We start from the raw sequence: 27028 nt of genomic DNA, 5'->3' as shown, positions 1-27028 counted from the left end.
CTTCCATATTCTAATTTACCAGTTTCTTCCATTGGGGTGGTCCACAAAAAGCAGCCTGGAAAATTCCATCTAATAAATCATCTGTCTCATCCTAACATTAAGTCAGTAAATTATGGTATTCCCCTTGAAGATGCCTCCGTGTCTTATGTCTCTTTTGATCAGAGATACTGGGGTCAGAGCATTGTTAGCAATCTGATATTGAATCTGCTTTTCGCCTTCTCCCGGTGCATCCGGACTGTTATCTCCTAGGTTGATCGGTTAATGGCAAGTACTATTTTGAAACTTGCCTCCCCATGGGCTGTTCCATATTGTGCCATTATTTTGAATTGTTTAGTACTTATCTTGAATGGATTGTGTGGTATGAAACTGGTTCCAGATTTGTTACTCATTACTTGGACGATTTCCTTTTCGTCGGTCGCAATGCATCGGGTGAATGCCAACAATTACTAGGTACTTTTAAACTCCTCATGGAAAAATGTTGGGTTCTTTTTTCCTTTTGTCATTCAATGGTGGGTCAGTATCTACTGGGTTTGGAGGCTTCTAGTCAGGAGATTTCATTATTCACTGATTCCAGTGGATCCGTCGGGTTTGGTGAAATTTTTGGTGATGTGTGGAGTCAGGGTGCCTGGCCGTTGTTGTGGAGAGAGTCTGGCATTTGCAAAAACCTAACGCTCTTGTAATTATTTCCAATTGTGGCAGCAGTTGAACTTTTGTCAGGTGAATTTGGTAACCGGAAGATTTGTTTTTGGACTGATGACTTAAGTGTTGTACATTGTATCAACCATTTGTCATCTTCTTCCCTCCCAGTATTGAGACTGTGGCGTCAGTTGGGTCTACGATGTCTTCAATATATTTGGTTTAGGGCTGGGCATGTTCCTGGTTTCATAAATATAATTGCTAATGCATTGTCTCGTTCTCTTTGGTAGGATTTCCTGTCAATGCACCCCACTGCCAACCCAACGGGTCATCCATGCCCTCCACTTATGTGGGACCTACTGGACATCGGTTATGGGATTGATCAGGAGTTCCATGTCTCCTCCAACATGGCAGCTTTACGATAAGGTGTGGCACCAATGGAAAGATTTTGTGGGTAACAGAAACGTAGGTGGTGATGAGGTGCTACGTTTAAAGATTGCATTTCAGTACTTATTACATCTTCATGGCATGGGCTTTTCTGTCTCTGTAGCCCAGAGACATTTGGAGGGCACTTTCTCCATTTCAAAATGTTAGGGTAAGGAGATGTTAGGGTATATGCACAGGTTCAGGATTTCTTGCAGAAATTTCCTGACAAAAACTGGACATGTCTGCCAGAAATCCGCATGCGTTTTTTTGCGTTTTTATGCGTTTTTGTGCGTTTTTTGAGCCTTTTTTCGCATTTTTTCCCAATCCATTAAATAGCTGGAAAAACGCGAAAAATCTGCAAAATGAATGAATTAATTTTTTTACCGCGATGCGTTTTTTTCACGGAAAAAAAAGGATCATGTGCACAAAAATTGCAGAATACATTCTAAATGATAGGATGCATATGTATGCGTTTTTTATGCATTTTTATCGCGCAAAAAAGTGCGAAAAAACCTGAATGTGTGCACATAGCCTTACAAAGCAATTTATGATCCGTCAAGCCCTTAAAGGCTGGCTCAAGGAAAGGGTTTTGACAGACATCAGGAGGACCATCTCATATGCAGTACTTCTGAAATTAATAGCAGCTTGTAGTACTGTTTGTTCATCTCCCTGGGAAGCTGCTCTGTTGTCTATTTCTTTTAGCCTTTCCTTTTTTGGTGCTCGTCGCATCAGCGAACTTGTTTCTTCGTTAATAATGAAACCTGGGGGTTTACAACTCAAAGACATCAGTATATCAGAATCATCCTTGCATATTTGTTTAGGTAGGTCAAAACAGATCAGTCTGGTGTAGGGACGTGGATCTTTCTATTTCCCACTTTAGGTCTTGCTTGTCCCAAAGAGTTAAAACTTAATTATACAGTACAGACCAAAAGTTTGGACACACCTTCTCATTTCAAGATTTTTCTGTATTTTCATGACTATGAAAATTGTAAATTCACACTGAAGGCATCAAAACTATTAATTAACACATGTGGAATTATATTCTTAACAAAAAAAGTGTGAAACAACTGAAATTATGTCTTATATTCTAGGTTCTTCAAAGTAGCCACCTTTTGCTTTGATGACTGATTTGCACACTCTTGGTATTCTCTTGATCAGCTTCAAGAGGTAGTCACCGGAAGTGGTCTTCCAACAATCTTGAAGGAGTTCCCAGAGATGCTTACCAATTGATGGCCCTTTTGCCTTCACTCTGCGGTCCAGCTCACCCCAAACCATCTCGATTGGGTTCAGGTCTGGTGACTGTGGAGGCCCGGTTATCTAGCGCAGCACCCCATCACTCTCCTTCTTGGTCAAATAGCCCTTACATAGCCTGGAGGAGTGTTTGGGGTCATTATCCTGTTGAAAAATAAATGATGGTCCAACTAAATGCAAACCGGATGGAATAGCATGCCGCTGCAAGATGCTGTGGTAGCCATGCTGGTTCAGTGTGCCTTCAATTTTGAATAAATCCTCAACAGTGTCACCAGCAAAGCACCCCCACACCAACACACCTCCTCCTCCATGCTTCACGGTGGGAACCAGGCATGTAGAGTCCATCCGTTCACCTTTTGTAATAATTATAGGGGATAACTCAGGAGACTCTTTGCGTGGATCAAGACAACTACAGGACTCAGTTTTATAAGTGGTAAAGTCTATATTATCACACGGTGATTCAAACAGGTGCAGAGAGAAACTCAAGTCACAACACTTGGTGCAAATAATAAACGCAGCTTAGCAGTCTATAGGAAACTTCAGAGGAAAATGCAATCAAGCAGAAAGTCTATGAAGCACAGTTATTCTTGAGGATACTTGACACGAATAAATCCTTGTCTTAGTCCAGACACAGATAGATATACCTTTTCTGCGTCTCACGAAGACACGGTGGTTGGAACCAAAGATCTAAAATTTGGACTCATCAGACCAAAGCACAGATTTCCACTGGTCTAATGTCCATTCCTTGTGTTCTTTAGCCCAAACAAGTCTCTTCCGCTTGTTGCCTGTCCTTAGCAGTAGTTTCCTAGCAGCTATTTTACCATGAAGGCCTGCTGCACAAAGTCTCCTCTTAACAGTTGTTGTAGAGATGTGTCTGCTGCTATAACTCTGTGTGGCATTGACCTGGTCTCTAATCTGAGCTGATGTTAACCTGCGATTTCTGTGGCTGGTGACTCGGATAAACTCGGATATGGCAAGAAAAAAGCAGCTAAGTAAAGAAAAATGAGTGGCCATCATTACTTTAAGAAATGAAGGTCAGTCAGTCCGAAAAATTGGGAAAGCTTTGAAAATGTCCCCAAGTGCAGTTGCAAAAAAACATCAAGTGCTACAAAGAAACTGGCTCACATGAGGATCACCACAGGAAAGGAAGACCAAGAGTCACCTCTGCTTCTGAGGATAAGTTTATCCAAGTCACCAGCCACAGAAATCGCAGGTTTACATCAGCTCAGATTGGAGACCAGGTCAATGCCACACAGAGTTCTAGCAGTAGACACATCTCTACAACAACTGTTAAGAGGAAACTTTGTGCAGCAGGCATTCATGGCGAAATAGCTGCTAGGAAACCACTGCTAAGGACAGGCAACAGGCAGAAGAGACTTGTTTGGGCTAAAGAACACAAGGAATGGACAATAGACCAGTGGAAATCTGTGCTTTGGTCTGATGAGTCCAAATTTGAGATCTGTGGTTCCAACCACCGTGTCTTTGTGCAATGCAAAAAAGGTGAACAGATGGACTCTACATGCCTGGCTCCCACCGTGAAGCATGGAGGAGGAGGTGTGATGGTGTGGGGGTGCTTTGCTGGTGACACTGTTGGGGATTTATTCAAAATTGAAGGCATACTGAACCAGCATAGCTACCACAGCATCTTACAGTGGCATGCTATTCCATCCGGTTTGCGTTTAGTTGGACCATCATTTATTTTTCAACAGGACAATGACCCCAAACACACCTTCAGGCTGTGTCAGGGCTATTTGACCAAGAAGGAGAGTGATGGGGTGCTACACCAGATGACCTGGCCTCCACAGTCACCAGACCTTAACCTAATCGAGATGGTTTGGGGTGAGCTGGACCGCAGAGTAAAGGCAAAAGGGTCAACAAGTGCTAAGTATCTCTGGGAACTCCTTCAAGATTGCTGGAAGACCATTTCCGGTGACTACCTCTTGAAGCTCATCAAGAGAATGCCAAGAGTGTGCAAAGCAGTCATCAAAGCAAAAGGTGGCTACTTTGAAGAACCTGGAATATAAGACATACTTTCAGTTGTTTCACACTTTTTTGTTAAGTATATAATTCCACATGTGTTATTTCAAAGTTTTGATGCCTTCAGTGTGAATGTACAATTTTCATTGTCGTGAAAATACAGAAAAATCTTTAAATGAGAAGTTGTGTCCAAACTTTTGGTCTGTACTGTATATAGTGGCCTTAGCTATGCTTGTATTGTGTCTAGAGTCTTGTAAAACACAATAAAAATGGAAAAAGTCATTACTCTTGAAAGGACTTGAAGTGACATCAGACAGATCTTGAAAGAGCTAAAAATTTCACAATAGCAGTATTTTATCGAGAAATGCTGCTAACTTTAACAGGCTGCAAGTCACATTCTGACCACATACAGACATGTGTAACATTTCCTGATAGAGTACCCAGAGGTGGTTTTCAAAGCTGCCCACCTCGCATCACTCATCTCAGGAAATGTCAAGCCAAGAAGAAAGGTAATGAAGGACGAATCTGTAGGTAACTTAGATTTTAGGTTTTGCGATCCTTCAAATTCTTCCCTCCTTGTGTTCTAAATGTTTAATACATCCGTCCAGCTTCCTCCTCTTCCAAATTCCCCGGATATGTGTTTTTTTATTTTTGTAACAGGGAATCTTTAACTTGGAGTTAATCCAGTCTCTTGATGCAACTGGATTAAGTTGATTAATGGAAATTTATATAAATGTTTACTTCATTTGGCGGCCAAAAAGGAAAGCCTTCTGGGCATTACTCAAGGGAATGCCGAGAGTACACGACAGCCCTAATGTGGAGGAAAGTATTAAAATTAAGAAAACTCTAATCATTCACATTGACATTTACTTTCTATTTCAGAACCTGATTCTAAATAATCTGAAATCTCTTTTAGATGCTTGCTTTCTCTACAAGCTAAGACACAAACATCAACTATTCTGCCCCACCTTACCGACGCAGACTGGAACCCACAATTAAGGATAAACTTTTCACATCTCAGCACTCTAAATTTTTTTTTACATAGTGACAGCAGCGGGATCCAAAACAATACTTCACACATGACTTAACTCATAAACTCCTCAATAGAAATTGTTTTTGTAAAAATTAGCCTTTTTGATGATGATGTCTGGGTGGAGGCGTCTCTTCAAAACAAAAATAATGTTTAAGATTTCTTTGACATTTGTGACAGTTTTATAGAACTTTTACCTCACCACATTCATAAATCCTTACAAGATAGTTTTGGATCAACTGTATGGTTTCAACAAAGGCACTTGATTGGAGATCCTCCGATAATGTTACCTTAATTTTCCACTGAAGGTTACGTCTGTGATATGGAGACCCAAAGGCATGAACAACAAGGATGAGATCCTCTACTACTATTTTCTCTACAGTCGATAAATATTAAAATCTACATCTTCTACTACTCCTCTATGTAGGTATAGGATAAGATTAGCAGCTATTTGCTTTGATTGAGCAGGATATTTCAACCACTGTCGAATATTTTGGAGGATGTGAAGAGCCGTCTTTAATTACACTGTCGCTATCCCGGTGCATTAGACTCCGATAAGGAAGTGTAGACTTTGCTACAGATTCTTAAGGTTGCAGCTTCTAAAATAGTACAGTTGTAAGCAACAAATAAATTAAAAATGTAGTCAGGAGCCAGGCAAGATCAAAATTCAGGAATAGAACTACTAGTACCAGAAAAATAGAGGCAGAGTTCATAAATGAGCCTAGATCAAACTGGAGTCTAGAAAGGAATCTACTACCTTAGTCACCAGGCGGTGTCCAAGAGGAGGACTCTGTATGAACAAGCTGAGGATACAGCAGGTCCAAGCTGAGTATATTCAACATGTACGTGCAAGCTAAGGATTCTGCGTATCGAAGTTGAAGATTCAGCATGTTCAAGCTACGGATACTGCGTGTCGAAGCTGAGGTTTCCATATTTACAAACTGAGGATTCCACTTGTCTGAGCTAAGTATTCTGTATGTTCAAGCTGAGGATTCCACATGTACAAGCTGAGGAGACTATGTCCAAGCTGAGCATACTGCGTGTCCAAGCTGAGTATTTAACATGTAGAAGCTGAGGATTCCACGTGTCCAAGCTGAGCTGTAAGGATTCACTAGCTTGCAGTCACACAGAGCAATTGCAGACTTATATCCCAAGCCCAGACAACTCCTTTAAGGATCATTCTATTTTGAATCTTCAGACCAAACAACGTCACTCCTGTTTTCATCAAGAGCTGTTATATTTTCATGTTGTATAGTGCCGAATGCATAATGAACACCCCTCCTTCCTATGTTAAACTCCTTAAATGCTGCAGTCAAAAACGACTTCAGCATCTAAGGTGTTTAAAAAAAGTGAGGTGGTTTCTTCTGCCTGGCCATCAGAAGCCTGCTATGAGTTTATCAAATTTTTCCACGTTACTGACTTTTCTTCATTGTATCTTAGGTTAGGAGAGAAAAGGAAAGACTTGGCATCGCGATCATGGGAGGAACCAGTGGAACCACTTTTATGCCAAAATGGAAAGTGTTCTTCATGCTTCATTCTTCACCTCCTTGAACGTGTGATTGGCATCAACAAAAAAACTTCCAAAATCACTGAATTTCTATGTGTTTAAATTTTTTTACTGAGGTCCAGGAAGCTTGCCGAATTATTCGGTAGTCTAGGATGTCTCCCTTTCAGTCTATCCAGGATAGTTGGCAACTATGCTAGATAAATAATGCTTCTAACACAGCTCCGCGACATGTTGCCACTTGAAGGTCAATATACAATGGAAAGTTGTTTAGTTTGTTTTAACAATTTTTATATATGATTTTCTAGTTTATGGTGAAGTCACCTAAGAGTTCAAACAAGTCAAGAGCCTCTCGAGATGATCAAAGTGCTACCGGGTCCACTAGACCTCGAAGACACTTTACTATGTAGGATCTAACCTCATTTTCTAATATTTGTCGTGCTTTAAGAGAATAGCTGAAATGTAGACTTTATTATATTAGACCTCAGTAAATGGCAGATCCATAGTGTCACCATGAGTGTAACTGGAAGCTCCTTGGCCCAAATGCATAGTCTGTAACAAGTCCCGACCTACCATGGGTCATTTATGATATTGGTGTCTTCTAATGTGACAGAGTGGGTCTTTGGGCCGATAGCCCAGGTGCATCTGTTGCCTCTGCACCCATTATAGGAATCTTCCTGTTGGGCTCTCAAAGTGGTGTTGTATGATATCTCTTCATGATGTCTTGTAGAGTAAGAGGGGACAAAAGGGGCAATTGCTCAAGTGCAAAATTCTATAGGGTTGCAACCACCCAACACATCACTATGAAAATGATCAGAAGACCAGCCCTGATCCCTAGGAAATCCTCACTAAGAGGCTGTGAAGTGCAATTTCTTTTAGCAGTTCACAGCAGGGTCGTAACAATCGGAACGAGTACACACATTTTGCTGAAATGTATTGTGGTGCAGAGACCCGTCAGGTCCTTGCAATGCAACATACACTGACAGTCATTCACAGGCCGGCAGCTGACGATGGCGTGTAAGTCACTGGCGCTGCACGGCAGTGACGTTATACGCTGCCCATCACTTGTACGCTGAAGTCAGCTGCCGTCTTATGCACTGACTATGGAAAAAGGGGCCATACGCAATGGGAGCGCAGCGAAGGTGAGTAGAATTGTCTATTTTTCTATATATGTCTTAGAGAAGAGCCTCAAAACAGGGACATTATTACTGGAAGAGCCCAGGAAGGGTGAACATTATACCAGGATGGGGGGACCTATATTACTGGAAGGGGCCAGAATGGGACATTATACCAGAATGGGGGATTTTATTGCATGGGGGGGTGACACATATGTCTTCACAGGATCTGGAACGCTACAATGGCCCATATATCTGTCGGACATGTAAGTGGGACCTGGGGTCAAAGTTTTGCACCGAGGCCCATCAGACTGTAGTTACGACACTGGCTCACAGGTGCAGTGAGTGCAAAGCACCAACAAGCAAGTCGCAAGCAAGGCCGCCCCTCCCAATGCAGAGCGCAGCATGGTATCAGTCGAAATTACTTTTACAAGATGCTCTACTATACTTAGAACTAGGGGTAGAGTTAATACTAGAATTAAGTCTCGAATTCACGCTAAGGTTAAGATTAGCAATACAGCTAGGACCAGGGTTAAGGTTAGGACCAGCATTAAGGGATAGGACTCTGGTAGGTAATAGTGCTAGGGATATGGTGATAAAATAATGCTCCCAGTGTGAAAAACAAGATAATCTTGTAGTTATGATATCTTTTAATGGCCAACAGAAATAAAATAAGTAAAAATAAGTTCTTCACATGGTACTGATAAGTTCCTCTCAGTGTATCTGAGGGCATTGAACTTCGGATCATGAGGTTTCTTAAATTTGGAGGATGCCTGTAGCACAGCAAGGGAGAGTCGTTTGAATATTGTCTTTATCTGGTCATCCTTGTGTAAGATGTGGTGAAGTTTTTTTTAGCAGTTTTTCTCAGTACCTTAAGCAGTGGGTTGTAGGTCTCCACCAGAGGCACACAATTATTTTCCTCTTTTTCTCCGTATTGAAGTAATCGACTTCTAGGAATCCTTGTGCCTCTAATGATCCGATCATCAATGGAGGTGTGGTGGCAGCCTTGATTGAAAATTGTCTTTTTAAGATGTGTTTAGTGTCATCCCGATCTGTTGGGCTGGAACAGATACGATTATTTCTAAGGAACAAGAACCTATATAGAAAAGAAATCCCATCAATAAGAGTCAATTAAGTTGTACCATGAATCCCAAAATACAAAGCGTAAACCAAAAAGAAGTATTCACAGAAAATTGTACGCAGTGTAAATTTTTATCGATAAACATTAAAACATGACTGAACAACAATAAAGAAAAGAAAAATAATTACACAAGACATAATTATATAAAAAATGAAAAGGTTAAGAAACGAAATATAAAACAATGATATGTGAGAGGGCAGGATATGTCACCCGAATTGGCAAAAAATAAATCAAAACAATAATACATCCATAGTAACAATCAAAATTATGGGGGCTGCTGTACATGCTTTAATCAATATTAAAGATACATTAATTCATAATATAAAGTGCCTAATGCTGTATTTAATTAATTTAAATATTAATGACCCAAAGTATGTAAGAAATTGATGTATCTTTGTTAAAAAATATTGAGTAATATGGCAAGAAAGGTAACTACATACAATTTATAAATTCTAAATTTTGATTGTTATTATGGATGTATTATTGTTTTGATTTATTTTTTACCAATCCAGGTGACATATCCTGCCCTCTCACATATCATTGTTTTACATTTCATTTTTTAACCTCTTCATTTTTTTGTATAATTATGTCTTGTGTAATCATTTTTATTTTCTTTATTGTTGTGCAATCATGTTTTAATATTTATCAATAAAGGTTTACACTGTATACAATTTTCTGTGGATACTTCTTTTTCGTTTATGGATTATACCTAAGGGTTTGGCTGTAGACAAAGGACTTTTTAATGTGTTTTGGGTGGAAACTGTCCCATCTGAGTTCTGAGTGACGGTCAATTGGTTTCCGATACACCGATGTCTGGATTGAACCATTTTGAATTTTTATGGTCGTATTCAGGAAGTTGATTTCCATTTTTGAGTGGTCCAATGTCAGGTTTATTGTGGGATGAAATGTATTAAATTTGTCATGGAATTTTAGAAGTTCTTGTTCAGACTCAGTGCAGATTATTAAGATGTCATCGATATAACAGAAATAAGCCAAGGGTTTGATGGATCAGGACGCTAAAAAGTCATTTTCCAGTTTAGCCATGAAAAGGTTGGCATACTGGGGTGCCATTTTGCTGCCCATAGAAGTTCCATTGAGTTGTAGACATATGTCCACTCCGAAAGAAAAAAAGTTGTGTGTGAGTATAAATCTGGTGAGTCTTAATACGGACTCAGAAGGGATCCCATTAGCTTCAAGAAACATTTGGCAGGTGGATAGTCCATCTTCATGTGGGATGTTTGAATATAGGGATTCCACATCCATGGTGGCTAAGATGGCCTTCTTTGGGAGAGGACCTATTGTAGACAGCTTTTTTAAAAGGTCAGTGGTGTCCTGTAAATAGCTGTCTGTCTTCCTCACCAGCGGTTTCAGGACATTCTCTACCCATCCTGAGATCTTTTCAGTGAGTGCTCCCACCCCTGAGATGATTGGCCTTCCTGGGTTACCTGGCTCATGAATCTTGGGAAGCATGTAGAAGATTCCTATCCTGGGATTCTCAGTGATAAAGTCCAGAAGGTTTGTGGAATCTGTACCCAGACCTCCGATGACTCTTTTCAACTCCCTCATATATTTTGGAGTTGGGTCATCATCAAGTTTGGTGTAGTACTGTATGTCCGTCAGCTGTCTGTGTGCTTCTGTAATGTAGTCAGTTGTATTCAGAAGGACTATGGCACCACCTTTATCTGCAGGCTTAATAGTGATCTCCTTGTTTTAGGTGTTTCCTTTCTTTTTTTGTCCAATATCTTGGACTGCACCAAATGTCTAAATCAGTCAAATTATTGGTCCAGAATGGTGCTGCGGCCAGGAGGAGGTGCCCAGTCAGATTTTTTCTTGTCCTTTAGTGTGACTTGTGTTTGGCTGCTTGGAAGCATCAAGTCTTCTTTAACATCAAAGTCTCCTTAAGAATCAGTCTCCTAAAATATTGTTCCATGTCACTACAAAGTTCTGTTTTATCCAGAGGTTTTGTAGGACAAAATGTGAGACCTCTGGAAAGCTCACTGAGTTCTAGTTTGGTGGGTATGTGAGATGACAAGTTCATAACATAGTTGACTACCTGTGTCCTTCTGGCAGTTTTGCTCCATGCTGTTGTGCTTAGGAGAAACTTCACTGGTGCTGGAATAGATTCCTGCTTTCAGTCGAATTCTGTGCTGTATATGTCCTACTGGGGGCCTCTATGTGGGAGAAAAAAGACAGAAACTGAGAGCAAGAATGAGGCTCATCGTCACACAATTGGAGATAAAAAAAAAACAACACATTTACCAGTGGCTAAACATTTCTGTAGTCCAGGACACAATATAAACAATATGAAAGTTGTCATATTAAAAGGCAACTTTAAATCATAAAAACATTGCAGAGTTTGGGAAAACAAACTTATTAAAGCATTTAATTCCATCAACACAGGACTAAATCTGTCAGGAGGATTTATGACTCACTATAGAATCTGAAGAATCTGCTCCAGAGACAGTGAGGGCACTGGGAATCTGCTCCAGAGACAGTGAGGGCACCACCAAGAATCTGCTCCAGAGACATTGAGGGCACCAAGAATCTGCTCCAGAGACAGTGAGGGCACTGGGAATCTGCTCCAGAGACAGTGAGGGCACCACCAAGAATCTGCTCCAGAGACAGTGAGGGCACTGGGAATCTGCTCCAGAGACAGCGAGGGCACCAGGAACCTGCTCCAGAGACAGTGAGGGCACCAGGAATCTGCTCCAGAGACAGTGAGAGCACCTGGAATCTGCTCCAGAGACACTGAGGGCACCAGTAATCTGCTCCAGAGACAGTGAGGGCACCAGGAATCTGCTCCAGAGACAATGAGGGCACCAGGAACCTGCTCCAGAGACAGTGAGGGCACCAGGAATCTGCTCCAGAGACAATGAGGGCACCAGGAACCTGCTCCAGAGACAGTGAGGGCACCAGGAATCTGCTCCACAGACAGTGAGGGCACCAGGAATCTGCTCCAGAGACAATGAGGGCACCAGGAACCTGCTCCAGAGACAGCGAGGGCACCGGGAATCTGCTCCAGAGACAGTGAGGGCACCGCCAAGAATCTGCTCCAAAGACAGTGAGGGCACCGGGAATCTGCTCCAGAGATAATGAGGGCACCGGGAACCTGCTCCAGAGACATTGAGGGCACCAGGAACCTGCTCCAGAGACAGTGAGGGCACCAGGAATCTGCTGCAGAGACAATGAGGGAACCAGGAATCTGCTCCACAGACAGTGAGGGCACCAGGAATCTGCTCCAGAGACAGTGAGGGCACCAGGAATCTGCTCCAGAGACAGTGAGGGCACCAGGAACCTGCTCCAGAGACAGTGAGGACACCAGTAATCTGCTCCAGAGATCTTGAGGGCACCGGGAATCTGCTCCAGAGACAGTGAGGGCACCGGGAACCTGCTCCAGAGACAGCGAGGGCACCGGGAATCTGCTCCAGAGACAGTGAGGGCACCGCCAAGAATCTGCTCCAAAGACAATGAGGGCACCGGGAATCTGCTCCAGAGATAATGAGGGCACCGGGAACCTGCTCCAGAGACATTGAGGGCACCAGGAACCTGCTCCAGAGACAGTGAGGGCACCAGGAATCTGCTCCAGAGACAATGAGGGAACCAGGAATCTGCTCCACAGACAGTGAGGGCACCAGGAATCTGCTCCACAGACAGTGAGGGCACCAGGAATCTGCTCCAGAGACAATGAGGGCACCAGGAACCTGCTCCAGAGACAGTGAGGGCACCAGGAACCTGCTCCAGAGGCAGTGAGGGCACCAGGAATCTGCTCCAGAGACAGTGACGGCACCAGGAACCTGCTCCAGAGACAGTGAGGGCACCAGGAATCTGCTCCAGAGACAGTGACGGCACCACCAAGAATCTGCTCCAGAGACAGTGAGGGCACCAGGAATCTGCTCCAGAGACAGTGAGGGCACCAGGAATCTGCTCCAGAGACAGTGAGGGCACCAGGAATCTGCTCCAGACACAAAGAGGGCACCAGGAATCTGCTCCAGAGACGGTGAGGGCACCAGGAATTTACTCCAGGGACAGTGAGGGCACCAGGAACCTGCTCCAGAGACAGTGAGGGCACCGTGAATCTGCTTCAGAGACAGAGAGGGCACCGGGAATCTGCTCCAGAGACAGGGCTCCAAGAATCTGCTCCTGAGACAGTGAGGGCACCAGGAATCTGCTCCAGAGACAGTGAGGGCACCACCAAGTATTTGCTGCAGAGACAGTGAGGGCCCCAGGAACCTGCTCCAGAGACAGTGAGGGCACCGGGAATCTGCAGCAGAGACAGTGAGGGCACCAGGAATCTACTCCAGAGACAGTGAGGGCACCAGGAATCTGCTCCAGAGACAGTGAGGGTACCAGGAATGTACTCCAGAGACAGTGAGGGCACAAGGAATCTGCTCCAGAGACATTGAGGGCACCAGGAACCTGCTCCAGAGACAGTGAGGGCACCAGGAATCTGCTCCAGAGACATTGAGGGCACCAGGAACCTGCTCCAGAGACAGTGAGGGCACCAGGAATCTGCTCCACAGACAGTGAGGGCACCAGGAATCTGCTCCAGAGACAGTGAGGGCACCAGGAATCTGCTCCAGAGACAGTGAGGGTACCAGGAATCTACTCCAGAGACAGTGAGGGCACTAGGAATCTACTCCAGAGACAGTGAGGGCACCAGGAATCTGCTCCAGAGACATTGAGGGCACCAGGAACCTGCTCCAGAGACAGTGAGGGCACCAGGAATCTGCTCCAGAGACATTGAGGGCACCAGGAACCTGCTCCAGAGACAGCGAGGGCACCAGGAATTTGCTCCAGAGACAGTGAGGGCACCAGGAATCTGCTTCACAGACAGTGAGGGCACCAGGAATCTGCTCCAGAGACAGTGAGGGCACCACCAAGAATCTGCTCCAGAGACAGTGAGGGCAGCGGGAATCTACTCCAGAGACAGTGAGGACACTGGGAATCTGCTCCAGAGACAATGAGGGCACCGGGAATCTGCTCCAGAGACAATGAGGGCACCAGGAACCTGCTCCAGAGACAGTGAGGGCACCAGGAATCTGCTCCAGAGACAGTGACGGCACCACCAAGAATCTGCTCCAGAGACATTGAGGGCACCGAGAATCTGCTCCAGAGACAGTGAGGGCACCAGGAATCTGCTCCAGAGACAGTGAGGGCACCACCAAGAATCTGCTTCAGAGACAGTGAGGGCACCGGGAATCTGCTCCAGAGACAATGAGGGCACCGGGAATCTGCTCCAGACAGAGTGAGGGCACCTGAATCTGCTCCAGATACAGTGAGGGCACCAGGAATTTACTCCAGGGACAGTGAGGGCACCAGGAACCTGCTCCAGAGACAGTGAGGGCACCGGGAATCTGCTCCAGAGACAGTGAGGGCACCGGGAATCTGCTCCAGAGACAGTGAGGGCACCAGGAATCTGTTCCAGAGACAGTGAGGGCACCGGGAATCTGCTCCAGAGACAGTGAGGGCACCAGGAATCTACACCAGAGACAGTGAGGGCACCAGGAACCTGCTCCAGAGACAGTGAGGGCACCAGGAATCTACACCAGAGACAGTGAGGGCACCAGGAACCTGCTCCAGAGACAGTGAGGGCACCGGGAATCTGCTCCAGAGACAGTGAGGGCACCGGGAATCTGCTCCAGAGACAGTGAGGGCACCAGGAATCTACACCAGAGACAGTGAGGGCACCGGGAATCTGCTCCAGAGACAGTGAGGGCACAAGGAATCTGCTCCAGAGACATTGAGGGCAGCGGGAATCTGCTGCAGAGACAGTGAGGGCACCACCAAGTATTTGCTGCAGAGACAGTGAGGGCACCAGGAACCTGCTCCAGAGACAGTGAGGGCACCGGGAATCTGCAGCAGAGACAGTGAGGGCACCAGGAATCTACTCCAGAGACAGTGAGGGCACCGGGAATCTGCTCCAGAGACAATGAGGGCACCAGGAATCTGCTCCAGAGACAATGAGGGCACCAGGAACCTGCTCCAGAGACAGTGAGGGCACCAGGAACCTGCTCCAGAGACAGTGAGGGCACCAGGAACCTGCTCCAGAGGCAGTGAGGGCACCAGGAATCTGCTCCAGAGACAGTGACGGCACCAGGAACCTGCTCCAGAGACAGTGAGGGCACCAGGAATCTGCTCCAGAGACAGTGACGGCACCACCAAGAATCTGCTCCAGAGACAGTGAGGGCACCAGGAATCTGCTCCAGAGACAGTGAGGGCACCAGGAATCTGCTCCAGAGACAGTGAGGGCACCAGGAATCTGCTCCAGACACAAAGAGAGCACCAGGAATCTGCTCCAGAGACGGTGAGGGCACCAGGAATTTACTCCAGGGACAGTGAGGGCACCAGGAACCTGCTCCAGAGACAGTGAGGGCACCGTGAATCTGCTTCAGAGACAGAGAGGGCACCGGGAATCTGCTCCAGAGACAGGGCTCCAAGAATCTGCTCCTGAGACAGTGAGGGCACCAGGAATCTGCTCCAGAGACAGTGAGGGCACCACCAAGTATTTGCTGCAGAGACAGTGAGGGCCCCAGGAACCTGCTCCAGAGACAGTGAGGGCACCGGGAATCTGCAGCAGAGACAGTGAGGGCACCAGGAATCTACTCCAGAGACAGTGAGGGCACCAGGAATCTGCTCCAGAGACAGTGAGGGTACCAGGAATGTACTCCAGAGACAGTGAGGGCACAAGGAATCTGCTCCAGAGACATTGAGGGCACCAGGAACCTGCTCCAGAGACAGTGAGGGCACCAGGAATCTGCTCCAGAGACATTGAGGGCACCAGGAACCTGCTCCAGAGACAGTGAGGGCACCAGGAATCTGCTCCACAGACAGTGAGGGCACCAGGAATCTGCTCCAGAGACAGTGAGGGCACCAGGAATCTGCTCCAGAGACAGTGAGGGTACCAGGAATCTACTCCAGAGACAGTGAGGGCACCAGGAATCTACTCCAGAGACAGTGAGGGCACCAGGAATCTGCTCCAGAGACATTGAGGGCACCAGGAACCTGCTCCAGAGACAGTGAGGGCACCAGGAATCTGCTCCAGAGACATTGAGGGCACCAGGAACCTGCTCCATAGACAGCGAGGGCACCAGGAATTTGCTCCAGAGACAGTGAGGGCACCAGGAATCTGCTTCACAGACAGTGAGGGCACCAGGAATCTGCTCCAGAGACAGTGAGGGCACCACCAAGAATCTGCTCCAGAGACAGTGAGGGCAGCGGGAATCTACTCCAGAGACAGTGAGGACACTGGGAATCTGCTCCAGAGACAATGAAGGCACCGGGAATCTGCTCCAGAGACAATGAGGGCACCAGGAACCTGCTCCAGAGACAGTGAGGGCACCAGGAATCTGCTCCAGAGACAGTGACGGCACCACCAAGAATCTGCTCCAGAGACATTGAGGGCACCGAGAATCTGCTCCAGAGACAGTGAGGGCACCAGGAATCTGCTCCAGAGACAGTGAGGGCACCACCAAGAATCTGCTTCAGAGACAGTGAGGGCACCGGGAATCTGCTCCAGAGACAATGAGGGCACCGGGAATCTGCTCCAGACAGAGTGAGGGCACCTGAATCTGCTCCAGAGACATTGAGGGCACCGAGAATCTGCTCCAGATACAGTGAGGGCACCAGGAATTTACTCCAGAGACAGTGAGGGCACCAGGAACCTGCTCCAGAGACAGTGAGGGCACCGGGAATCTGCTCCAGAGACAGTGAGGGCACCGGGAATCTGCTCCAGAGACAGTGAGGGCACCAGGAATCTGTTCCAGAGACAGTGAGGGCACCGGGAATCTGCTCCAGAGACAGTGAGGGCACCAGGAATCTACACCAGAGACAGTGAGGGCACCAGGAACCTGCTCCAGAGACAGTGAGGGCACCAGGAATCTACACCAGAGACAGTGAGGGCACCAGGAACCTGCTCCAGAGACAGTGAGGGCACCAGGAATCTACACCAGAGACAGTGAGGGCACCGGGAATCTGCTCCAGAGACAGTGAGGGCACAAGGAATCTGCTCCAGAGACATTGAGGGCACCAGGAATCTGCTCCAGAGACAGTGAGGGCACCGGGAATCTACACCAGAGACAGTGAGGGCACCGGGAATCTGCTCCAGAGACAGTGAGGGCACCGGGAATCTGCTCCAGAGACAGTGAGGGCACCAGGAATCTACACCAGAGACAGTGAGGGCACCGGGAATCTGCTCCAGAGACAGTGAGGGCACAAGGAATCTGCTCCAGAGACATTGAGGGCAGCGGGAATCTGCTGCAGAGACAGTGAGGGCACCACCAAGTATTTGCTGCAGAGACAGTGAGGGCACCAGGAACCTGCTCCAGAGACAGTGAGGGCACCGGGAATCTGCAGCAGAGACAGTGAGGGCACCAGGAATCTACTCCAGAGACAGTGAGGGCACCGGGAATCTGCTCCAGAGACAATGAGGGCACCAGGAATCTGCTCCAGAGACAATGAGGGCACCAGGAACCTGCTCCAGAGACAGTGAGGGCACCAGGAACCTGCTCCAGAGACAGTGAGGGCACCAGGAACCTGCTCCAGAGGCAGTGAGGGCACCAGGAATCTGCTCCAGAGACAGTGACGGCACCAGGAACCTGCTCCAGAGACAGTGAGGGCACCAGGAATCTGCTCCAGAGACAGTGACGGCACCACCAAGAATCTGCTCCAGAGACAGTGAGGGCACCAGGAATCTGCTCCAGAGACAGTGAGGGCACCAGGAATCTGCTCCAGAGACAGTGAGGGCACCAGGAATCTGCTCCAGACACAAAGAGAGCACCAGGAATCTGCTCCAGAGACGGTGAGGGCACCAGGAATTTACTCCAGGGACAGTGAGGGCACCAGGAACCTGCTCCAGAGACAGTGAGGGCACCGTGAATCTGCTTCAGAGACAGAGAGGGCACCGGGAATCTGCTCCAGAGACAGGGCTCCAAGAATCTGCTCCTGAGACAGTGAGGGCACCAGGAATCTGCTCCAGAGACAGTGAGGGCACCACCAAGTATTTGCTGCAGAGACAGTGAGGGCCCCAGGAACCTGCTCCAGAGACAGTGAGGGCACCGGGAATCTGCAGCAGAGACAGTGAGGGCACCAGGAATCTACTCCAGAGACAGTGAGGGCACCAGGAATCTGCTCCAGAGACAGTGAGGGTACCAGGAATGTACTCCAGAGACAGTGAGGGCACAAGGAATCTGCTCCAGAGACATTGAGGGCACCAGGAACCTGCTCCAGAGACAGTGAGGGCACCAGGAATCTGCTCCAGAGACATTGAGGGCACCAGGAACCTGCTCCAGAGACAGTGAGGGCACCAGGAATCTGCTCCACAGACAGTGAGGGTACCAGGAATCTACTCCAGAGACAGTGAGGGCACCAGGAATCTACTCCAGAGACAGTGAGGGCACCAGGAATCTGCTCCAGAGACATTGAGGGCACCAGGAACCTGCTCCAGAGACAGTGAGGGCACCAGGAATCTGCTCCAGAGACATTGAGGGCACCAGGAACCTGCTCCATAGACAGCGAGGGCACCAGGAATTTGCTCCAGAGACAGTGAGGGCACCAGGAATCTGCTTCACAGACAGTGAGGGCACCAGGAATCTGCTCCAGAGACAGTGAGGGCACCACCAAGAATCTGCTCCAGAGACAGTGAGGGCAGCGGGAATCTACTCCAGAGACAGTGAGGACACTGGGAATCTGCTCCAGAGACAATGAAGGCACCGGGAATCTGCTCCAGAGACAATGAGGGCACCAGGAACCTGCTCCAGAGACAGTGAGGGCACCAGGAATCTGCTCCAGAGACAGTGACGGCACCACCAAGAATCTGCTCCAGAGACATTGAGGGCACCGAGAATCTGCTCCAGAGACAGTGAGGGCACCAGGAATCTGCTCCAGAGACAGTGAGGGCACCACCAAGAATCTGCTTCAGAGACAGTGAGGGCACCGGGAATCTGCTCCAGAGACAATGAGGGCACCGGGAATCTGCTCCAGACAGAGTGAGGGCACCTGAATCTGCTCCAGAGACATTGAGGGCACCGAGAATCTGCTCCAGATACAGTGAGGGCACCAGGAATTTACTCCAGAGACAGTGAGGGCACCAGGAACCTGCTCCAGAGACAGTGAGGGCACCGGGAATCTGCTCCAGAGACAGTGAGGGCACCGGGAATCTGCTCCAGAGACAGTGAGGGCACCAGGAATCTGTTCCAGAGACAGTGAGGGCACCGGGAATCTGCTCCAGAGACAGTGAGGGCACCAGGAATCTACACCAGAGACAGTGAGGGCACCAGGAACCTGCTCCAGAGACAGTGAGGGCACCAGGAATCTACACCAGAGACAGTGAGGGCACCAGGAACCTGCTCCAGAGACAGTGAGGGCACCAGGAATCTACACCAGAGACAGTGAGGGCACCGGGAATCTGCTCCAGAGACAGTGAGGGCACAAGGAATCTGCTCCAGAGACATTGAGGGCACCAGGAACCTGCTCCAGAGACAGTGAGGGCACCAGGAATCTACACCAGAGACAGTGAGGGCACCAGGAACCTGCTCCAGAGACAGTGAGGGCACCAGGAATCTGCTCCAGAGACATTGAGGGCACCAGGAACCTGCTCCAGAGACAGTGAGGGCACCAGGAATCTGCTCCACAGACAGTGAGGGCACCAGGAATCTGCTCCAGAGACAGTGAGGGCACCAGGAATCTGCTCCAGAGACAGTGAGGGTACCAGGAATCTACTCCAGAGACAGTGAGGGCACCAGGAATCTACTCCAGAGACAGTGAGGGCACCAGGAATCTGCTCCAGAGACATTGAGGGCACCAGGAACCTGCTCCAGAGACAGTGAGGGCACCAGGAATCTGCTCCAGAGACATTGAGGGCACCAGGAACCTGCTCCATAGACAGCGAGGGCACCAGGAATTTGCTCCAGAGACAGTGAGGGCACCAGGAATCTGCTTCACAGACAGTGAGGGCACCAGGAATCTGCTCCAGAGACAGTGAGGGCACCACCAAGAATCTGCTCCAGAGACAGTGAGGGCAGCGGGAATCTACTCCAGAGACAGTGAGGACACTGGGAATCTGCTCCAGAGACAATGAAGGCACCGGGAATCTGCTCCAGAGACAATGAGGGCACCAGGAACCTGCTCCAGAGACAGTGAGGGCACCAGGAATCTGCTCCAGAGACAGTGACGGCACCACCAAGAATCTGCTCCAGAGACATTGAGGGCACCGAGAATCTGCTCCAGAGACAGTGAGGGCACCAGGAATCTGCTCCAGAGACAGTGAGGGCACCACCAAGAATCTGCTTCAGAGACAGTGAGGGCACCGGGAATCTGCTCCAGAGACAATGAGGGCACCGGGAATCTGCTCCAGACAGAGTGAGGGCACCTGAATCTGCTCCAGAGACATTGAGGGCACCGAGAATCTGCTCCAGATACAGTGAGGGCACCAGGAATTTACTCCAGAGACAGTGAGGGCACCAGGAACCTGCTCCAGAGACAGTGAGGGCACCGGGAATCTGCTCCAGAGACAGTGAGGGCACCGGGAATCTGCTCCAGAGACAGTGAGGGCACCAGGAATCTGTTCCAGAGACAGTGAGGGCACCGGGAATCTGCTCCAGAGACAGTGAGGGCACCAGGAATCTACACCAGAGACAGTGAGGGCACCAGGAACCTGCTCCAGAGACAGTGAGGGCACCAGGAATCTACACCAGAGACAGTGAGGGCACCAGGAACCTGCTCCAGAGACAGTGAGGGCACCAGGAATCTACACCAGAGACAGTGAGGGCACCGGGAATCTGCTCCAGAGACAGTGAGGGCACAAGGAATCTGCTCCAGAGACATTGAGGGCACCAGGAATCTGCTCCAGAGACAGTGAGGGCACCGGGAATCTACACCAGAGACACTGAGGGCACCAGGAATCTGCTCCAGAGACAGTGAGGGCACCAGGAATCTACACCAGAGACAGTGAGGGCACCAGGAACCTGCTCCAGAGACAGTGAGGGCACAAGGAATCTGCTCCAGAGACAGTGAGGGCACCAGGAATCTACACCAGAGACAGTGAGGGCACCAGGAACCTGCTCCAGAGACAGTGAGGGCACCAGGTCTCTGATCTTGGATATTGCGACTATAAGGGTATGTGCACACGTCAGGATTTCTTGCAGAAATTTCCTGACAAAAAACGGACCTTCCTTCTGCCTGACATCCGTATACGTTTTTTTCGCGTTTTTTTGCACATTTGTGCGGGTTTTTTTTTTTTTTTTTTCCCAATGCATTAAATAGCGGGGAAAACGCGAAAAATCCGCAAAATTAATGAACATGCTGCTTTTTTAACCGCAATGCGTTTTTTTCGACGGAAAAAAACGCATCATGTGCACAAAAATTGCAGAATGCATTCTAAATGATAGGATGCATATGTATGCGCTTTTTATGCATTTTTATAGCGTTTTTATCGTGAAAAAACACACAAAAAACGTGAAAAAACCTTAACGTGTGCACATAGCCTAAAACTTCCACACCACTAATCTAATCCTGTTGAGGATTCAGTCTCTGAGCTCAGTTTATTCAAAGATTCAGTTATAATACCATGCCCCTCTTCTTTTTTGTTGTTGTTTGTGCATGTATTTGTGTTTCAGAAACTTTGTTATACTATGCCTGAGGAAGGGACCTAAGAAGTCCTGAAAGCTTGCTTTGTAGCATTATTTATTTTATTTTAGTTAGTCATTAAAAGGTATCATAATACACGATGATCTTGTTTTTCACACTGAGGCCATTCTTTTTTCGACTGGCTAACACGGTAATCCTCTCTGTATTTTCCCTGTAGACTTTACGAGCCGGATGAACAAAACTCTACAAACCATAAAACAAAGCAGTTTATAAGTAAATGACTCATTAGTATTACAGTTCTGATCATGTTACAGCCCATTGCCAATAATTTCTTCTGGAGATGCCAGTCCTTGCGTTATCTCTGCCAAGTTGGCTCCTGTATCCCAACATAACGGAGACACAGCATATCTCTGAAGACATAAGGCACCTTTTAACAACATGCTGCTTTCAGTCCATGTGTTGATTGATTTCGTAATGTCTCTTTATAACTAGTCAGAACTCCATTTTTTTTGGTGCTGAGCTACATGATATAATTCAGCTCCCTGCAGCCACCACTAGAGGGCACTCAAGAGCTTACTGCATGCAGTGCTCATCAGCTCCCTCTAGTGGTGGCTGAAGGTAGACAGAATTTTATCATTGTGTTTCGGAGCTATATAAAAGAAAACAAGAGCTCTGACTGCTTTAATAATGTATTAAAAAAGGAATCAGCCCAAAATTTTGCAGCTATTTAAAAGATTTGGACACATTAGAGATTTTTTTTTTGCTGAATCGCATGTATTTTGGGAAAAAATATTTTTTCTTTAACCCCTTCCTGACGTCGGACGGGATAGTACATCCGATGTCAGGTCCCCTGCTTTGATGCAGGGCTCCGGGGTGAGCCCGCATCAAAGCCGGGACATGTCAGCTGTTATGAACAGCTGACATGTGCCCGCAATAGGCGCGGGCAGAATCGCGATCTGCCCGCACCTATTAACTAGTTAAATGCCGCTGTCAAACGCAGACAGCGGCATTTAACTACCGCATCCGGCCGGGCGGCCGGAAATGACGTCATCGCCGACCCCCGTCACATGATCGGAGGTCGGCGATGCTTCTGAATGGTAACCATAGAGGTCCTTGAGACCTCTATGGTTACTGATCCCGGATAGCTGTGAGCGCCCCCCTGTGGTCGGCGCTCACAGCACACGTGTATTTCTGCTAAATAACAGCGATCTGATGATCGCTGTTATGTAGCAGAGCCAATCGGGTTGTGCCTGCTTCTAGCCTCCCATGGAGGCTATTGAAGCATGGCAAAAGTGAAAAAAAAAAGTTTTTAAAAATGTGAAAAAAATAAAAAAAACATAAAAGTTTAAATCACCCCCCTTTCGCCCCAATCAAAATAAATCAATAAAAACAAAATCAAACCTACACATATTTGGAATAACCGCGTTCAGAATCGCCCGATCTATCAATAAAAAAAAGCATTAACCTGATCGCTAAATGGCGTAATGAGAAAAAAAATTGAAACGCCAGAAATACGTTTTTTTGGTCGCCGCAACATTGCATTAAAATGCAATAACGGGCGATCAAAAGAACGTATCTGCACCAAAATGCTATAATTAAAAACGCCAGCTCGGCACGCAAAAAATAAGCCCTCACCCGACCCCAGATCACGAAAAATGGAGACGCTACGAGTATCGGAAAATGGCGCAATTTTTTATTTTTTTTTGCAAAGTTTGGAATTTTTTTTCACCACTTAGGTAAAACATAACCTAGACATGTTAGGTGTCTATGAACTCGTACTGACCTGGAGAATCATAATGGCAGGTCAGTTTTGGCATTTAGTGAACCTAGCAAAATAGGCAAGCAAAAAACAAGTGTGGGATTGCACTTTTTTTGCAACTTCACTGCACTTGGAATTTTTTTCCCGTTTTCTAGTACACGACATGGTAAAACCAATGATGTCGTTCAAAAGTACAACTTGTCCTGCAAAAAATAAGCCCTCACATGGTCAAATTGACGGAAAAGTAAAAAAGTTATGGCTCTGGGAAGGAGGGGAGCGAAAAACGAACACGGAAAAATGAAAAATCCCACGGTCATGAAGGGGTTAATCAGGTGCGTGACTGTAAGTGTGCAAATGTCATACGAGTGGTTACATGACTGCTACTAAAACCACTTACGTTATGTATAGGAGTTGCTGTGAAAATGAATTTTTGCCTTGGGTGCAGGTAAAGCTACATTCACCTCTGCCTTCTATATCAAATTAAAATAGCTGAGATAGAGGAAGGAATTTTCTCATAATTATGTTGTATAAGTGTGTTGTATAGAGGAACATAGAGTCCCTATAGCTCTAGTAGATATTTCATGTGGGTAAATCATAAAATCCTGGTTGCCTGCAGCCACCACTAGAGGGAGCTCCCAGCATACATTAAACGGAATAATAATAAAGTATACAGTGAGCTCCCTCTAGTGGCCACTGCAGGCGAATTCGATTTTATCATTTATATGTTTTACTAAGGGCTATATTTTTGCAAGCTATCTTGTCGAGTCCCTAAAAGTCATAAAATAAGGTCAGCTACATCTGTAAGGCCAGAAGAAACCAGTACGTGTGTGTTATTTTTATGTCAATACCCTAGTCTGACTTACAGAGGCAGTAATCATTAATGATGTTGTCCTTAAGCTGTCAAGACAAGCAAGGAAGACGCTGATTAAATATTAAAACGTCTTTCACTTGCCGTCATTCACAAAGAAGAAGAAGAAGTGAAAACAGTTGTGCATCTGCAGCTCTGGATCTAGATAGTACTAATCTCCTCCAGGACATGAAGCTCCCTGGACCTAATATACAATCTGTAACTGTGCCCCTATGTGTGTAATTAGCATTATAGAAGCCATATAGGACGGAAGGGGCCAAGACTAGTCGTCATCTACTGGATTTCATCTGTTTCCTGGGTCTTCTTCACTCTCAGGCATCGCCGGCTTTGGGGTCCTAAAATCTGCCCAGTCAGAGCTTTGTCTGAAACAGACTGAATCATTTTGTGGGTCTGGTCTGAAATCTGGTCTTGGTTCTAGATTAATTGGGGCAACCGGTCTAAGGTCTAAATTAATTCTAAAGTCTCATCTATATGCTGAATTATTCTAGGGTCTTGCCTGGAGTCTGAACTCACTTTATGGTCTGGTTTAATTTTTGGGTCTAGGACCAACGTAACAATGATAGAAAGATAGCACTGGCACCATTGGAAAGGCGCCGGCACCAGAGGTGAATGTCAAGGATGACACTGGAGAGATCCCACCGCTGCCACCAGTTATGTCAGGGGACGCAACTACTTTGCCTACAATTATTAGGACTATTACACAATGGACCAGTTATTTGGGAACTCACAGTGAGGGTATGGTATACATACCTCCAATTCCAACACATGAAATATATATATATATATAAACCCCGGTTTGATCAATGCCAACTCCACAATAACAAAAGGAACTACTAGCTGCCACCACCAATCATTTAGACAGGCTGATTGGACACCAGTTACAGGTAGCGTATGGCTTCAGGGGAGCGGTTTACAGAGCAAAAGGAACAGAGCTATTCAATTTTATGTATTTAATCGGAAAGGTAGGCAAAATATACAAAGATGATACAAAATAGGAACAAAACAATACAATAAATACAATTACATAAAATAAAAGGGATAACAAAATAGAAGTACTAAACATGATGTTACAGGAAGGGCTTTTACCTTTATGGAGGGAAACACCCTCACAGCTAACTATGTAATACAGAAAATGAACAATGACAGAAACTCAAACTGTGATTTTTATTAGATCAAGGTTACACCCTCAATACCTCCTTTTAGCGAGCTTGTATGGGGGTTGGTTGTGGGATGTGTTAGGCCTTTCAAAGATTATTCAGCTTTCAGGATATCTTCAACCCTGGAGGTCCCAGGTGGGAGATATCTTTCTCCTGTTTCCTATCACAATAGCATCATCCATCTGACCAGTATTAAGATGGAGGCTTTAGAATGGCCTTAGAGTGATGTAACTGAATGTGTTATGTTCGTCCCTTCGTTACAATGTCTAAAAAATATCAGATTGATGCAAACTCCAATATTCATTACTGACCACTGGCTTCAAAAAGTCTGAGACCCGTCCTTTGAACAGAGGAAGCTCTTGCCTCAGAAGTGTACTTCCCCATCTCTGAATATACTAATCCAAGCCTTGTTGTCTGGTTCTCAGAGCAGATTTTCTGTTGTAATTACCAGTTCGCTGCAGGAGGTCCTGCTTCAATGGAGGTTGAAGTTTTAACTCTCTCACTTCCCTAGTAATAATTAGTTTCTCATTTCCTTAGGTATAATTAATTACATATGTTCAATGTGAGGGTGATATGTTCACTCTCTGGAGATGTTGTTGCAGATTTTAATTTTTCTCTACAGCAGTGACTATAAGTGTTGTTATTTTAGTGGAGGCAAACAAAAGGATAAAGAACGGGTTGTCCGAGTAGTAGACAGCCCCTTTAATAATGTAAAAATTACCACAATATATAGTATATGGCTATTGGTAAAACAGAGGGTACCCACAGCTGTGATCGGAGGTATAAAGTTGATCACAATTGACCAATTGATGTTGGTTGATGGGACTAATGCCTGCTGCCGCTAATAGCAGTACAGTAGGTGTTTGGTACAGACACTAAACTTTACTGTTCGGATTCGCCCTTCTCTAATGGTAACCATTCTTGACTGCTGTGCTGTCATACATTACATGCAATGTTTATTCAGTATTGTATGGCTTTCTCTTCCTATCTCCATGGCTAAGATATGACGTTAACTCAGTTTCCATATTCACCCCCCCAAAAAAGGTGCTGCATTCCCTGCCTCAGCTTTTATACAGGCTACAATAGTCCATCTTAAGTGGCTGTGCTATACTATACGATGTGATGGGCGCAGGGCATTATGGCCAAGCTCACACGGCTGCACCCAAGTTTGTGAGCCTTTTCTGGATGATGCAGATATCTGCATGCGTAAAATTGCCAGTGGCCATTGCTCAAATTTACCGGGTTCAGCAAATTCCTAAAAATCTTAAATGACTCGATTTGCATAACCTTTATTTGCTCATTTCTTTTTTTTTTTTAATTAATGGTTCATGATAAATATCAGACCCAATGTTCTTTGTGCAGCGTTATACGAGCTACTAATTAACAGAGTCCAGGTCACATCAGTGATATCGTCAAGGAAATCAAAGTCCCGGTCACTCTGCCCTGAGGCGAATAATAAAGTCCTGCCCTGTAAAAAGTGTGAAATTGCCCTCAGCCTTCAGCTCATTTGTAGAAGACTACGATTCCCAGAAATCATTATACATCACGTATTGGCCATACAAGACATTTACCAGAGCTACGT

General features: G+C 46.4%; 1 long non-coding RNA gene across 3 annotated transcripts in view; it reads left to right on the top strand.

The window, feature by feature from the left end:
* LOC143793667 (uncharacterized) overlaps positions 1-27028 on the top strand; it is a 154842-nt gene that overhangs the window by 108057 nt on the left and 19757 nt on the right. For 2 of the 3 annotated variants that reach the window (XR_013220186.1, XR_013220185.1), the window contains exons 3-4: positions 927-1062; positions 6761-6882. The exons of the other annotated variant lie outside the window; for it this stretch is intronic. This is a non-coding gene — a long non-coding RNA (uncharacterized LOC143793667). Of the gene's footprint in view, positions 1-926; positions 1063-6760; positions 6883-27028 lie in introns of those variants that run through there. 3 annotated transcript variants of the gene reach the window in all.

This window comes from Ranitomeya variabilis, chromosome 1 (assembly GCF_051348905.1).
Source record: "Ranitomeya variabilis isolate aRanVar5 chromosome 1, aRanVar5.hap1, whole genome shotgun sequence".
NCBI lineage: Eukaryota > Metazoa > Chordata > Amphibia > Anura > Dendrobatidae > Ranitomeya > Ranitomeya variabilis.
Note: the sequence above shows the minus strand (reverse complement) of the source record. Positions and strands in the feature narration are given on the sequence as shown.